General features: G+C 41.8%; 2 long non-coding RNA genes across 2 annotated transcripts; one reads left to right on the forward strand and one right to left on the reverse strand.

The window, feature by feature from the left end:
* The first annotated feature begins 954 nt into the window (after positions 1-954).
* Positions 955-7,986, forward strand: LOC132649433 (uncharacterized). The gene is made up of 3 exons (XR_009587868.1): positions 955-1,468; positions 6,513-6,668; positions 7,587-7,986. It is a non-coding gene; the product is annotated as an uncharacterized LOC132649433 (long non-coding RNA).
* A 2,145-nt stretch (positions 7,987-10,131) lies between these two features.
* Positions 10,132-16,095, reverse strand: LOC132649479 (uncharacterized). Its single transcript, XR_009587932.1, has 3 exons — positions 15,647-16,095; positions 14,530-14,607; positions 10,132-10,590 (listed from the first exon to the last, which is right to left on the reverse strand). It is a non-coding gene; the product is annotated as an uncharacterized LOC132649479 (long non-coding RNA).
* Positions 16,096-16,787: the final 692 nt, after the last annotated feature.

A 16,787-nucleotide genomic window follows, 5' to 3' on the forward strand; every position in this document is an offset into this window, starting at 1 on the left:
GGCAGAATTCACAATATAGATTCTGAGACACAGCACTCCCCTCATAAAAGCCAGGATCCTGATTTTAAATAAACACTGTCTTCACTCTCTGAATGCCAAGAAAGGACTCCAAATAACTGTCTCACTTCTCAACTTTTTTATGTCATGGGGTCAGTTCACAATGATAGTCTTTGCTGAGGCTGGGTGGGAGTAGAAAAAAATGAGGAAGATTTAGGTCAAAGGATATAATATTTTATTTAGACAAGAGAAATAATTTCAGTCATTTCACAGTGGTTACTTGTTGGAGTAGGTGTGGCCTTGTTGGAGTAGGTGTGGCCTTGTTATAGTGGTTATAGTTAATAACAATGTCACCTCTACTCTATGGCTCTAAAGAGAATAGATTTTTAGATTTATTTATATTATGTTATGTGTACGGAATATTTTACCCGCACTGTATGTCTGTGCTCTATGTACATGCAGTGCCTGCAGAGGTCAGAAGAGGGTGTCCCATCCCCTGTGACTGGAGTTACAGATGGTTGCTCACCAACATATGTGTGCTGGGATCTGGGATATGAACCAGAGTTTTCTGGAAGAGCAGCCAGTGCTCTTAACCACCAGGCCATCTCACCAGCCCTTGAGAACAGATTTTTAAGTGTTTGCATAACACACACACACACACACACACACACACACACAAATAAGTATCTGGGGAAAAAAATGGATCAAATGATTCATTTGATGAACTCTTTCCACAATCTTTGCAGGTATAAATTTTTACTTGTCAGTTAGAATAACGTAGTAAATAATATTCTTTGTGCCACACAGTGAAATAAATAAACATGACATGTTTTTTTTTTTAAGGAAATACTAAATAAATAATCATCGATTATTTTAATAATTGTGCTGATGATTAATGCGTTCCACAGAAAATGAACCATATGTAAACTCTGCCAGAGGCCAGGGCTTTGACCTCAGCCCCACTCCCACCCTCACAGGCCCGTCTATGTTCAAACTCAGCTGTAGCTCATCTCTGCTGTATCATTCGCTGAACCTTGACCAGTTAGAGGCTGGCCTAGGTGTAAACATGGACTTTGAAGTCCTCGGCCCGGCAGAGATGACAAGGAGTAATTTCGTAAAAGGTAACATGGTGGTTTGGATAAGGCCCCCATAACTCGTGTGTTTGAATGTGTAGGCAATGGATCTCTTAGGACCCGTGGCCTTGGAGTAGGTGTGGCCTTGTTGGAGTAGGTGTGGCCTTGTTGGAGTGGGTGTGGCCTTGTTGGAGTAGGTGTGGCTTTGGAGGAAGTGTGTCACTGTGGAGGTGGGCTTTAAGGTCTCCTATGCTAAAGCTCTGCCAGTGCGGCACACAGTTTCCTTCTGCGGACTGCAAATCAAGATGTGGAACTCTCAGCTCCTTCTCCAGCACCATGTCTGCCTGCATGCCACCATGCTTCCTGCCATGATGACAATGGACCAAACCTCTGAAACTGTAAGCCAGCCCCAGTTAAATTCTTTCCTTTGTAAGAGTTACTGTGCTCATCGTGTCTCTTCACAGCAATAAAATCCTTACTAAGACAGGTGGAATTTGATAGTTTGTATTACAGTTAATCCATAAAGTTTTCAAAAGGGCATTTAAAAAAAAGGTTTTTTTTTCTTAAATCTTGCATAAATCATATTAGTTCTTCATTAGAACAGAATTACATAGGCAAAGAGCATCCCGTGTCCCTGACCATCAGTGACTCACCGTGGAGTGATTTTGATCACCAGCCACTCCACTTGAGTTTACGTGTGGCTGTGCCTGGGGCTATCTTAGTCATTGCTCCTGGCATGTAATACGTGACTATGCAGAGACCAACTCCCATGACCAAAAATTACCTAGCACCAAGTGGCCATGACACAAAAGATTACTGTGTTTACTTCCCATCACTGACCTATTTGCTAATCTCTCTAGTTGTTTGCCATGAGCCTGGATGACTCTATGTAGAATTACAATTTTCCCATGCTGCATTTAACTTTAGCCAAGGATTTACTTCCTTTGGAATCTTTGGGTTGGACAAACATTTAACCATCTTACCTTTCAAAAGAAGACGTCATTATTGGCATGGTGAGGACGCCACTACGATGAGCAAGTATGTGATGTAGAGACAGGAGAGAAAGGAAGCAGGATGGTTTGTGCACTATGGAGAGAGCCGGAACTGGAGACTTGAGGGTGGTGAGGATCAGGCAGATGTGAGTACTCTGCACTGCCCCCGAGGGCCATGTCTGTGGCCCTGCAGCAGCAGGGGTCTGGGTCGATGTCCATGACCCATGTTCCCACCAAAGGCCATGCAGCTGTCCCTGACACCTGGGGCCATGTTGCTGTCTGAGGGCAGAGTCAAGCTGGCTGTGGGAAAGCTGGAGAGCTCTCCATGCTCCTCAGTGGCTGCAGCAGTTAGGAAAGTGGGCCCTGAACCTCACCTGGTCATCACAGTAGAGAGCTGAAGGGGCCGAAAGCTGCAGGACAACAATAGGATATTGGGAGGAGTCCCCGTGAAGATTTAGTATTGATATTGTAGCAGAAGCAAGAGGCCTCTAACAGGACCAATGACTCATAGCAATGAACATGTACAAGGAAAGCTGTTTGGGCAAAGGGTATTTTGGGTGACATACTATGACACACTGCAGCTTCCACCAAGAAATGGTTTTTGATTGTTTGTTTGTTTGTTTGTTTTCTGTGGTGGGGGGAGAGTTACAAGAGTAGAGGGATGGAGACATGAGTGAGATTGTGGAACATGATGTGAAATTCACAAAGAATCACTAAAAAAAAGTTTAAAAAAAAAGAAAACAAAAACTAGGGGACTAAAAAGTGGGGGCTGGAGAGATGACTCAGCAGTTAAGAGCACCGACTGCTCTTCCAGAGGACCCAGGTTCAATTCCCAGCACCCACATGGCAGCTCACAGCTGTCTGTAACTCCAAAATCTGATACCTTGCATGACAGACATACATGCAGGCAAAACACTAATGTACATAAAATAAAGATAAATAAAATATTTTTAAAAGCCACTATTAAAAAATAAAAACATAAATGAGTAAATAAATCAAAAATTTGTTTTTTTTTTTCTGTTGCCTACACATATTTATCACATACTTAGATAATGCCTCAGAATTACATTATGGAATTATTTGCTTGGAGAGTGACAAGATAATGGATGCAAAATAAATTTGTAAAAAAAAAATAAAAATTCTGAATTGTCAAATTCATTAATAAAAGCAGAATGCATGGTCACGGTGAGGGGCACAGAGCAGTCTATTAGACTTACAGATCTCCAGAGCTAAGCCTCTGACTGTGATCTCTGGCCTCTTTCAGGCCCTTCTGTTGACTTTGGCTAATAAAGCACCTGTAAATGCCCAGACAGGCCTCAAGACAGCCCACCATCAGCATCAGACTGAGGAGTCTGGGGGGGAAAAGTAAGAATCCTCACTCTCTTTTCAAGTCACACTGTGCACAAGGCCATTTTGACATGACTAGTCAGCAAGGCCTGGGTCAGCCTATGGGAAGGCTTCCCTCTAGAGTGAGCAGAAGAAGTCGAAACCCTGATGTGGTAGACTGACTCTCTTCCTATTGCATCTATGTCTGAGAAGATAAGAGAAAACTAGAATCCTGCATCTGTGCTTTCCCTGAACCTCATCTTCCCACTTTTCTACCCCTCAAGCTACAAGGGGAAGGCTACGCCCTGCCCTCTCTTGTAGGTGAGAACTTCTCAATGGTGCCAAACCAGAGAAATGGCTTTGGTCCCTTTCTTTGTCCCCACTCTCGCCTTATGGCTAAGCGTAATGGCATACAGAGTGAAGAAAAGAGCCTCCTAAGAGCTACAGTGAGACTACCCTGAAATGTGTCTTGTGACTCCTTGTGTAATAACCCCTGGGTTCACACTTTGGGGATCCAGTCATCAGTTGATAGACTCTCCAAACATGACTGAATTCTGAGGACTCTGACCTTATCAATGTATTCATTCCAAGTGGATTCACATGATGTCCTCATTGGGAGGTGGCAAAAAATTAGGAGACAGGACCAAGACAGAGGAAGCAGGTCACAGCAGATTGTGTATCTTTCCCTGGCCTCTTCCTGTATTTCCTCACTCTGTTTCCTGTGTGGCTCGGGGTGAAGAGCTTCTGCCACACACACACACACCATGTTGTTCTGTCTCACTGCGGGCTCAGAGTTAACACAACCAGTTGCTTATGTGAGGGATTGAGTCACAGCAACAGAAAAGTAACTAATACTTAGCATGACTGTCACACTTTTACATCCTGGTGAAGAAGAGTTTAAAATGTGACCAAAGTGTGTGTGTGTGTGTGTGTGTGTGTGTGTGTGTATGTGTAGCAGGTGAGTAGTGGTGACAGAATTCAAATTCAGTTCTTTCTCACTTTTGAACTTCTGAGGACCAAAAGAGGAGGAGGGTTAGCATTCTCTCCTTAGTTGTATGACCTCTCTGTGCCTCAGTTTTCTTATCTACCAGCAGTAGAGAAGTATAATAATGCCTGCTTTGTGGGGACATGACAAAGATCGATCAAGTTAATACGTGACATGACAGTGTAGAAGCCTGACGCCAACACCAGGGGTAATCACTGCTTGTGAAATTCTGCACACACCACGCTGAAGCTGAAAACTCTCTCCGTCAACGTACAGGTGTTGCTGAGATCTGCAAGACTGTTTTTTTCTTTCTGTTTGCAGAAATTGTGCTGCCTAATTAAAATTTCCTTTAATGGCTTATGATTGATTAGCTTCTAATCTAAAGGGATATCACTATTGCAACTTTGCCTTACAGACTTTGGTCCAAGTGTTTGCTCAGAAAGGATTATCTCATTCCAAATAGCTGCAAGTTGGACTGTCTAGTCACTGCAATTACCACTAAAAGCAAATGCCATTTAAAAAAAGGGTCTTTGTTAAGGATAGGATGATTTTCTTAAAATGAGATCTACTTTGTAATTAGGCCTTATTTAGTCTGTTATTTTAAGCAGAATTTTGCCTTATCCTAGTATGCTCGCACCCTCCTTCTCCATGAAGCTGTGCTATGCTTTCCAGCATTTGCCTTCCCCTGCTGTGTTTATCAGGCCTGTTCCTTGGTTAACACTAAGTTCATTGGCACACCTCCTACCCGGGACACCACATAAGATGCCTCCCTTCCCTGACCTTTTCCCTGACAAGAGCACACTCTTTAGAAGGAAGAATCCTTGTGGTTAGGAAAGCCGAATTCTCCAAAGCATCAGATACTCTTTCAACACTGGCTGGGTCACAGACAAGTCAGAGACTCCCCCAAAACCTTTTCTACTAGACCATTACAAGGAAACATCTCCTAAGCAGTAGACCTTGAGCCTTTCATGGATGCAGCCATGCTCCCAGGCACTGGGAAACAACTGCCCAACAAACAGAGCCACCCAGAGACAGGTTAAGGCAGAAAAGCAGAGTCAAAGCATAGATACCAAGGAGTCTCAAAAAATGCCATTTGAAAAGTTGTTTTATGTGTATGAGTGTTTTGGTTGCATGTGTGTCTCCATACCACTTAGTCCCCTAACACCAATGAAGGTATCAGCCAGATTACCTAGAACTGGACTTAAATGTGGTTCTGAATGGTCAGAAATTATACCCAGGTCCTCTCTTGGTCTTAAATGCTGAGCCATCTCTCCAGCCCCAAACCCAGCATTTCTTAAAAGCAGCTTTGCTGGCCCCTCCCAGTTATAAATCAACCAGTTCCTCCAGTTTATTTTATTATAGCTTGAGTTTCTATCTCTTAAGTTTCTATTACCTACAAGTGTCATGACTACCTCATGCCCAATTAAAGAATTAATGTTTGCCCCTATAAAAGTTTTGTGCCTGTGAAAAGTTTGTCTGATACCTAGGATGTAACCCTAGTCTGCAGCCCTGCTAAGTGTCTTGGTGACTGGGCCACACGGACTCATGACCTGCTGAAACAGTCACAGCCAGAGGACCGTCACTGAGTAACCCCCTCCTCCCTTCCTTTAAGACTCTTCAGTGGAGGCTGATTTTGGTTTCTTTGGGATTTTGTGTATTTTTCATTTGTGTATTATACATTTTTAAACTCCAGTGGGAGACCTGGGTTCTTCCTGCTAACTCCTCTTGTGGTATTGTAGAAATCATTTATTCTCACTTGACATTTTGCTGTTTTCTGTTTTTGTTTTTCATCTTTTAAACGTAGATTAATCTTGGAAAATCACCATTAAATTCGTGAATTGCTGTGACAGTCTCATTGTCTCTTCCCTCTTCAATCTTAAGCCCTTCACCTTCAGAAATAACTCAACTTTGTTCCTGCCCTCAGTACATCACTCAACACTTTTGGCTGGCCAGATTAAAATGTTCTTAAAATGAAATTAGTTTTAAATATGTTTTCATTATGATGATGATGATGATGATGATGATGATGATGATTATCGCATTGGGGAATGTTTGGACATGCACACACAACAGTGCATGTATGGAAACCAAAGGACACCATGGGAGAGTAGTTCCTTCTCTTCCACTGTGTGTCCCTAGGTCTGATCCGAGGTCCTCACTCAGGCTGGAGCAGCAAATACTTTTACCCACTGAGTCATCTCACTGCAACCTCCCCCACCCCCCGTTTTTATTAAGAAAGCAGCTGACATTAGAGTGGTGAGGAAGGAAAGGAGTCTGCAGTTTCTCCTAGAAAAGGTAAGCTGAGGCAGCAAATCTGCAGATTCCCATAGTGAAACTCCTCAGGCTGCCATTAGTCACTGAGCTGGAGAACCCACATGAGGTATAAAAGCATAAAGCTCAGAAAAAATAACCAGGGGGATTAATTTCTGAGAGCAAGATTGCTTAATTTATTTTCTAAAACCATTCACTTTCCTAACTAGGAGATAGGTAACATCAATCTTTCAGTTTTGAAGTTTTAAAAAATGATGATTTGTTTAATTATTATATAGAAAAATTATTGAACAGTTTGCTCTATCCTTTTCAGTTCTTTAGGAGAGAATTACTAATGTTTGGTCCCAAAACTAGAAGCTAATACAGTGTGTCCCACAACTCTTTTTTCGTGTAATATTATAAAAGTTTTCAATATTGCTAAACAAGGATTTGAAGTCATATTCAGATCAGTGCAATTTTCCAAGAAGACAAGCAAAATGATTCAATGGAACTGCCCATGGGAGATAGATTGGGGTTATTTCTGGCTTGTCGTGACTGAATAGCACTTCAGTGAGGACACTACTGCGTAAATCAAATCTCTCTTATTCTCTTAGTTAGTGTTATTTGTAAGCACATTACTCATGAGGGGAAATGGAGTATTTAGCAGCCAAGTTCTTGAGTCATTATTTAAGCTTTATCCATTTTGCTATAATTTTGTATCTACCAATGTTGATAGCATGGAAACTTAATTTCTCAACACAACAGTGTTGAGAAGTGGAACCTTTTAAAAAAACCAATTACATCATGAACCTACAGCATCATGAATTAATTCATTAATATCATTATTACAAGAAAGGTTTGTTATCGTGGGGTGGGTTCTCCATGAAAGTATGACTCTGACTCCTTTCCTGTCTTATAAATGATCTCACTTACCACATGACATCTTCTGCCATGTTGCGACAGGCCGGACAGCCCGTGGTAAATTAAGCACCTCAAAACTGAAAATTCTGGCCTCAGAACAGGAACAAGGAAACTTCCACTGCCTGTAAGTTGTTCAGTCTCTTGTATTCTGTTATGGCAGTGTACAACCAACTAAAACATCACATGCGTCCATCAAAATGTACTATTCCCTGCTGGAATTAGAGTTGACTTGTTAGGATGCTTGCCAAACATCACAAAACACTGTCCCCAAGAGCCTACAAGACTAAGGGTGGTGACGTGTGCCTCCACACACCTCCAATCCTTCAAGGCCATCTTCAGCACACAGAATGTTTGAGGCCAGCCTGGACTGTATAACATTCAATTTAAAAATAACAAAATTCAAAGTACATTGCATCCCATTAAAATGTGAAATTATTCTGCCCATTATAATGTTTAATTTTAAGATATAAAAGACTGGTGGAGCTGAACGTTTTCTTGCTTAGTTCCCTGACTAGAAGGAACAGGTTTTGTTGGGTCTGCTCTGTGTGAAACTGTGTTTCTGGGCTCCATTGCTTCTAGCTCCTTGTCTAGAGTCTACTTCCTGGTCTCCAGGGAACCTTGTGCAGGATTTCTCCTTCTTCCCATCTCTCAAAGTCTCCTTATGATTGACTTATACGGTTGACGATAACTAGAGAATAATAAGTCTATTCTATGGAAACCAAAGGGCTGTCCTACTATTGAGCATCTAACTAGTTAATATTGATCAATATTAAGCCTATAAATATTATGGTTTGGGAGCTTGGTTTGTCTTTTTCCTTCCTTCCTTCCTTCCTTCCTTCCTTCCTTCCTTCCTTCCTTCCTTCTTTTAGGCACAGCCTAAAAACTTCTATGACCCAGGCTGCCCTGGAAACTGATACTCCTACGTCCTCAGTTTCCTGAGTGCCTGGTCTACAGGCCTACACCACCCTGCCCAGCCTGCAAATATCTACAAATCGTACTTCTTTCCCATTTTGATGGGCGTGGTCATCTCTAACCCATCCTAACCTACTGCATCTTTTCAATATCTCTCTCTCTCTCCTTTTCACTGCTCTCCTCCATTCTTGTCAGAAAAAAAAAGGCACAGTAAGTTATTTTCCCTCTACTTCCTTGAAAGCTTAGCGGAATCCATCCACTCTCCAGGCACATACTTGTTCCAGCAGCCTTGGTCCTTCTGAAGTTTCCCTTCACCCCTGTGCCCAGAGGCTGCGGAAGTAATTATTCCCTGCTGTTAATAAATGGCAGCACTACTTTCTAATTCCACGCTTAGGAACAGATAGTGATTATTTCAGCCTAATTTCACATTCTCTTCTAAGACATTTCCGGTTTAGAAGCCACCGTGGGCTGTGAAAGTACCAAACTCAAAGTCATCTCTAGAAACAAAGCGACATAGTGACATAAATGGTGGCAGATAAGTGCTCAGCGGCATCGGCGGCATCAGCGGCGTCTTTTCTTATGTGCTATAGTTAAGGAATGGATAACCTGCGATCTTCATTAATACATCTTGCCACTGAAAATGACTGCCACTAGTACTCCGAAGTTCCCTGGAGATTCACGCAACTGCGGTTCCTCTGAAATAAGCTGAGACCTCAGTCACCAAGATGAAGAACAGCAAGTCTTAGGCCTCGGTCCTCACAGGGATGCTGATTTTCCACCAGTGTGGTCAAGATCACCTTTCCTACACAGCGAGAGATGCTGCCTAAGTCCACAGCTTCTCAAAAGCAGAGTGGAGCACAGTTCACTGCCCCTGGGCTTTCTGTACATTGTAGGGGGAGCCCGTTTCTGTCTTGTTTGGCATGGAGCAGATAGAACAGACAGTTTTGACACCTGAGGGACCGTTACAAATGAAGCAAAAGATGGGAGGCTTCCTAAGCCTGATACCACTCTGTGATGTTGGAAGCAGGCTTAGAACGCCTTAGATTTTCTCCACAGGGAAAGAGAGAGAGAAACACAAGACTCCTTCAACACCTCAGCTCACAGCACAGAAGTCAAACACCAAAAGAAGAACCAAATCACAGGTTCGTGAAACAGTTAACCTTCTAGAAATGTGTCCGTACAAGTCCAAAGAACACATGTTCGTGCTGGCCCAAGAGCCTCCCAGAATTTCCACCTCGCACAACACACCAGTCTTTCTCTGCTGCTTCCAGTATTGGAGGTGCAGGCGCCAAAGTAAAACACACAGTCAAGGAAATGTGACACAAAGGACCAAAATAAGTTTCGAATCTACTCCCCCTAACACACACCAGGCTCCATGGTTTGCCTGGAAAATAATTTAAAATAATTATCTTAAGGAAGTTCACTGAGCTACAAAAGAATAGATAGAAAAGGGAAACAGAGCAAGAACAGACTTAACAGCTAATGAAGGGACAGAAACAATTACAAAGAACCAAGTGGAAAATTTGGAGCGTGAATGATGTAACTAACTCACGCAGAAATCTTTTTTTTTAACTTTTATTAATTACACTTTATTCATTTTGTATCCCCCCATAAGCCCCTCCCTCCTCCCCTCCCGTTCCCACCCTCCCTCCCCCTTTCTGCATGCATGCCCCTCCCCAAGTCCACTGATAGGGGAGGTCCTCTTCTCCTTCTTTCTGATCTTCATCTATCAGTTCTCATCAGAAGTGGCTGCATTGTCGGGGTTCTAGGTTATCTCCATGAATAGTCCTTGGTTGGAGTGAATGGAATTTTATGTAAGAAGTGGGAAATAGTAAGAGCTGGAGAGGACAGGAACTCCACAAGGAGAGCAACAGAACAAGAAAATTTGAACACAGGGAATTTCAAGCAGAAATCTTATAGTTAAAACTACGATAGATGAACTGAAATTTTCATGGAAGGGACTCAGCAGCAGGCTTTACCAAAAAGAAGACAAGGTCGACAGTTCTGGAGCTGGAGGGATGGCTCAGCAGTTGCTCTTCTGGAGGACCTCAGTTTGGTTTCCAGCTTCCACATCTGCTAGCACACAACTGCCTGTAACTCCAGCTACAGCAGCTCTTCTGGCCTCTGCAGGCACCTGAATATACACAACACACACACACACACACACACACATACATACATACATACATACACATACTAATTAATAATAATAATAATAAATTTAAAAAAGAATCAGTAATTTAAAGACATATTAACAGGAGTATCTCAGAGGAGGAAAAAAAAGTATAGAAAGACCTGAGGGACAGAAAAACAGCAAAAATAAAGAGGTAGAAAATTATCAAAAACCCCTGCTCAGATGTAGCCCATAGAGTCAGTGTCCAAGTGAGTTCCCTAGTAAGGGGAACAGGGACTGTCTCTGACATGAACTTGGTGGCCTGTTCTTTGATCACCTCCCTCTGGGGGATGCAGCCTTACCAGGCCACTGAGGAAGACAAAGCAACCAGTCCTGATGAGACCTGATAGGCTAAGGTCAGATAGAAGGGGAGGAGGACCTCCCCTATCAGTGGACTGGGGGAGAGGTATAGGGGGAGGAGAAGGAGGGAGGGTGAAATTGGGAGGTGATGAGGGAGGGGACTACAGCCGGGATACAGTTTATACGTTGTAATAAATAATAATAATAATTAATAAAACCGAGAAAAAAAGAATCAAAACCAAAAAAAAAAAGAAAAAGAAAATTAGCTAAAGAAACAATGACTGAAAATTTCCCAAGTCTATGAAGGAAAATTGACATCCAAAGATTGCTAAAGAATTATCAAAATTAACAATGAGGTTTGTTATAGTCAAATACTAAAAAGACAAAGATAGAATTTTGAAGGCAGAAAAAAAAATGCAGAAGTACTTGAGTCGTCCAAAGACTTAAATAATGCTCACCAGAATCTTGGTGGTTCATAAAAAAATGAGAGGATATATTCAAAATCCTCAGAGCAGAAAAAAACAACAAACAAACAAACAAACACCCTGCCATCAAAAAGAAATCTATATTGAGCAAAGCTACCCTGAGATATGATAGAGAGATACCCACTCCCTCAAACAGATGCTGAAGGACCTGCCTTGTCTGACGTGCTAAACTGAAGTATCTGAGTAGAAATGAAAGAACGCTAAACATTCCATATGAATATGAGAATGTAAGCGCACAATTGTCACTGAAGTAGTTGTGTATAAGCAGAGATGGAACCAATGCGAATTATGACACATAAATCACTTTTTATGCTGGCAGAAGACAAAGCATCCCCAATACAACTATAAATTCCATTAATAGCTAAACTATAAACATATGAAAGTTGTGACATGGAGGACATAAAATGTTGAGGGGAAATAAATGTGTGCAGTGTTGTATGCAATTAAGTTGTCAGCTAAAAAGTATGTTGTCATAGTTATTATGTGTTTTCTATAAGACTAAACAGTGGCCACAAAGAAAAATACCCCATAAAAGACGGAGATAAGAGATGGAGGAAATGAAAACTTAGCACCACAAAAACCTCAACAAAGCACAAGGACAAAGAGACAGAGCAAAAGACAAAAGATGAGCATAAAACAATCTAAGTACCAGTAATAAGTCCTTGCTTATCAATAATTAGAAAAAAAACCTAATTTTTTTAATCAAAGTCAAAATAGCTAAATGGACTTTGAAGATCCAACTATGTGGCATGAGCAACTGAGTCACTACAGAATTAAAACCACAGATGGGTTGGAAATGGAGAGACATTAGGACCTGAGCACTGTGCCCCTCTCTCCACCAACTCGTGTGTTCATGTCCTACCCACTAATGTAATATATCTAGGAGGTAAGATCTTCAGGGGGTAATCTAGGTTCGATGTGTTCCTGAGAATGGGGCTCTCATTATTTGGATTCCAATTTTTCTAAGGGCTCCAAAGATGTTTTCTTTTTTTCTGCCATGTGAGAGTGCTTCAAGAAACTGCAAGTCTGCAAACAAGTTCTCTCCCAGAATCCCAGCCTTGAACCATTAGCTTCCTGAACTAGGGCATAAACTGTATTATTTATAAACTACATAGTTTAAGGCAATTTGCTATAATTGCCTGAGTCAACCAATGTAGATTAAAAAAAAAAGATATTTCTGGCATAAAACAGCCAAGAGTGCAGAGGCAGTTATGTTAATGTGAGGAAATGGTATATTTTAAGTCAAAAACTGTTGCAATAAATAGAATCATTATGTAATGACACAGGGGTTGATTCAATAGCAGATAAATAATTATATATGTATCCCACATTAGAGCACCGAAATACATGAAGACAGAACTTTGAAAGGACATAGTGGATTTGTGTGTCACGGCAGACGAGACAGACATTTTAGACTCGCAGAGCCCCCCACTATCAGCCACAGAATATATTCTCCTCAAAGACAGGTTCCCCACAAAGCAAGTCTTCCCACAGTCAACAAGACTGAAGTCAAACCAGATATAATTTCCAACTACAAGTAAGAGTAAAGTAAAACTTTAAGTCAGTATATGAGAAACTTAAGACGTGGAGTGAAAAGAAACAAGACATTCTTGAAAAATATTTTTAATGTGTGTGTGCGCGCGTACGATGTGGGCACTCACGCATGCCCACAGACATGGGAACATGAGTGTAGGTGCCCAGGCTGGTCAGAGAGGTGTCAGAGCCTTTGGACCAGGAGTTATAGGACATTTTGAGCTACTCAGGGTGGGTGCTGGGATCCGAGCGGTGATCCCCTGCCAGAGCAGCCAGCACTCTCATGTTTAGTCATTGATTCAGCCCCATAAAACATTCCTGAAGGACTAATGAGTAAAAGAGAAAACCAGAAAAGAGTTTTAAAATACCTTTGTGTGTGTGTTAGTATGTGTCTGGGTGTGTATGTGTGTGTATGTGTGTGTATCTCTGTCTCTGTCTGTATTACAAATGCACATGAGTATGTGGTAATTTCTAGTTCTTATAACTCTGCATATCTGTGGAGCAGAAGGTGTTGCCAGGTGTCCTGCTATAGCAGTCTCTATCTCAGTCTCTTCAGAAAGAGTCTCTCCCTGAACTTGGAGCTTTTTAGGCTGGCAACCAGCAAGTCCCAGCAATCCTCCTGTCTCTGCTTCCCCCAGTGCTGTGGCTTACAGGTGTGCACACAGCCATGCCAGGCTTTCTATGCAGGTGCTGTGATCTGAACTCAGGTCCTCTGCTTACACAGCAAATGTGTTACCCAAAGAGCCATCTCTCTAGCCCCAGGAAATATCTTAAGACAAATGAAACCATAACATACAAAACTTATTAGATATGATGAAAGTAGTAATCAAAACAAAGTCTATAATCATCAATACCTTTATTAAAAAGGGGTAGCTCCAACAAACAAAATGTTACATATTAAAAGATGGAATAACAAATTAGCCCCACAGTTAGCAGAAAGAAGGAAAGAATTAAAAGATAAATAAACCAAATAAGAATTTTAAAGTGAGAGAGAGAAAAAGCAATGAAACAGAAGCTGTTTTTGAAGAAGAGAAACAAATGTGACAAAGGCTTGGCTAGACTAAAAGAAAAAGGGAGACAGTTCAGATAAGAAGTAGAATATCATGTATTTCTGATGACACCTCAGAAATAAGAAGGCTCATAAAAAGATGCTTGAATAATTATACAGCAGCAAACTGAACAACCTAAAAGAAAGAACAGAGCCTTGGAAACATGAAACCCACCAAGATTAAGCAAAGGAGAAACAAGGAACTTCCAGAGACTCAAACAAATAAGGAGACTAAAGCAATAGTAAATGTGTTTGGCAGCTAAGACCCCAAATCTGATGACTTCAATGGTGAATTCTAACCAAACATTTGAAGAACTAGCATCAATCCTTCTTAAACTCTTTAAACACATTTCAGGAAGACAGAACTCTTCCAGACTCATGGTATCAGTTCACCATAACATCTCTACCAAAACTAGACCAAAACATTACAAAAAGGACATCACATAAACCAATACACTTAATGAACATATATGCAAAAACCTTCAACAAAACACTAGTGAATTAAATTTAGGAATAATTAAAAGAGTTACATACCATGACCAAATGTGATTCATCTTTGGGGTCAAAGGATGACTTGATGTATACAAATCAATTGTTTCAACATGTTCCATTCTGTACAAAAGGCAAAATACATAATAATCTCAAGAGTTGTATAAAAATCACTTGCCAAAGCACAACACTCTCCCTTGACTTTAAGAAAACATTCAGTATTGGGACCATAAGGGCTGTCTTGAAACTTGAGTGATGCTAATATGACTGCAGCCGAGAGAGAGAGAGAGAGAGAGAGAGAGAGAGAGAGAGAGAGAGAGAGAGAGAGAGAGAGGATGGGAGTGGTCACCAGAAAGGTGACTCTTAAGACCACTGTGACTTCAAACCAGTGGGGACTTTGGACAGTGTACAAAGGAAATCCACAAGAATTCTGAGTTTTCTGTTAAGTCTGAGGTGCTTTGTTTTGTTTTGTTTTTCTAACCCTTAGATGCAGATGCTATCATAGATTTGGGTACACGAATCAGACACTCTATCAGGAGACATCAGTATGGGCATCTACACAACTCCTGTCATCTTAGCTTGAGTTCTCACAGGAGCTGACCCTAGGATGAGGCTGTAGATGCCGATAGATTCCTTAAAAATCATGGAAAACATTAGTAGAGAGTGGAAGACGTGATTTCGACAAGGGAGCCATTTACTTGATGGCGTATGACTATACTAATCACCAAAGTAGATAGAGACCAGGGAAGACAGTGAGAAGGTCCCAAGTGCAATGTCCAGACTGATGTCTCCACCATGCTGACCTTCCTAGGGTCATAACTGACATCTTTCTGGCCTGTTGCTCATTCACGCAGAGTAAGCATCCATGCCCTGTTGGCTGAAAGGTGCAAAAAAATGTAGACATGCTGCTAGCACTACCCTACCTATATTAAATATCCGTTGTTGATACGAGTAGGATAGTATTCTACTTGTGCTTTTCCAGAAACTGAACAGAGAGACTGAGGGTGGAGCAGGTCTCCCAGGGCCACAGAGGACCACAGTCAAGGCGAAACCTCTGGCATCTGTACTCCTTCCCTCTATCCTACACTCACCATCCATGGTGCCTATTGTAAAGTTCTTAAAATAACATTTAAAAAAAAGTGGAGCTAGTGCTGTAGCTCACCTGGTAAAGTGACCGCTAAATGTCTGGGAAGCTCTGGGTTTTATCTCCAGTGGTGCATAAGCCAGATATGGTGCCCAAGCCTGCCATCTTAGCCCCTGGGAGGGGGAGGCAGGAGAATCACAAGTTCAAGGTCATGTTCAGCTACTTAGCAAGTTCAAGGCCAGCCTGGGCTATGTGAGTCCCTGTCAGGAAAGGAAAGGAAAGGAAAAAAAGACAAAATAGGAAAAAAAAAAAAGAGGAAAGTAAAAAAAAAAAAACCAAGAAGACAGCTGAAAACATGCTTCCGTAAAGACTGTGCGAGAACGGGAGCTCAGATCCTCAGGACTCATAAAATGCCGATCTCAGCCGTCACCTGCGATCCCAGCACTAGGACGGTGGTCACAGGAGGATCCCGGGAGCTTGTTGAGGTGAGTTTGTGAACCCCAGGTTTGGTGAGAGACCTTGCCTAAAAAAATAATATGAAGAACAAAACAGAAAGAACCCAATGTTAACCTCCGGCATCCACATGTACAGGCACATACAGGCAGGTACACCTATACACACACACAAGTACATGCTTGAATGCACACAGACACACGAAATACCAAGACAGGCTCCAATTTATGTGCATCTGCATGTGTGGGATCAGAAAGCTAAGAGGAAAAACCTCCCACTCCCTGCCACTCAAATCATTTACCGGTCAGTGTATTATCAATAATCTTTTGTCCCAAAAGATAATCAGTCTTTTCATTTTTAACCAAAAAGACACTAAGCCAAGAATGGTCAATTGTCAGCAAATCATTATTTGCTGAGCTTTGACGGTCCTTTGTCACCCCCGCCCCCCCCCCCCCCCCCCGTGTTAAAATCCTCTTTATTAAGTGCATACAATTGGCGTTCTTGTTAGGAACTCACATAGAGATCAGTTTCTCAGCTTTATTCTTCTGCTCTCAGCTCTGAGCATGTGGACCTCTTGGCACTGGGGTCAGGGTGTGGAGCTGCACCAGACTCCCCGCTGCTTTTATTTACAATCTCATCAGTTCCCACACGGTTCCAGATGGGTCCTCAGGCCTTTGTCTATCACAGTTTCCTTTCTGGAATGTGTGAGGAATGACCTAGATTTTTTTTTTAAGCGCCTACAATCTCCTTTGAAATAGCAATGACT

Source organism: Meriones unguiculatus, chromosome 20 (genome assembly GCF_030254825.1).
Source record: "Meriones unguiculatus strain TT.TT164.6M chromosome 20, Bangor_MerUng_6.1, whole genome shotgun sequence".
NCBI lineage: Eukaryota > Metazoa > Chordata > Mammalia > Rodentia > Muridae > Meriones > Meriones unguiculatus.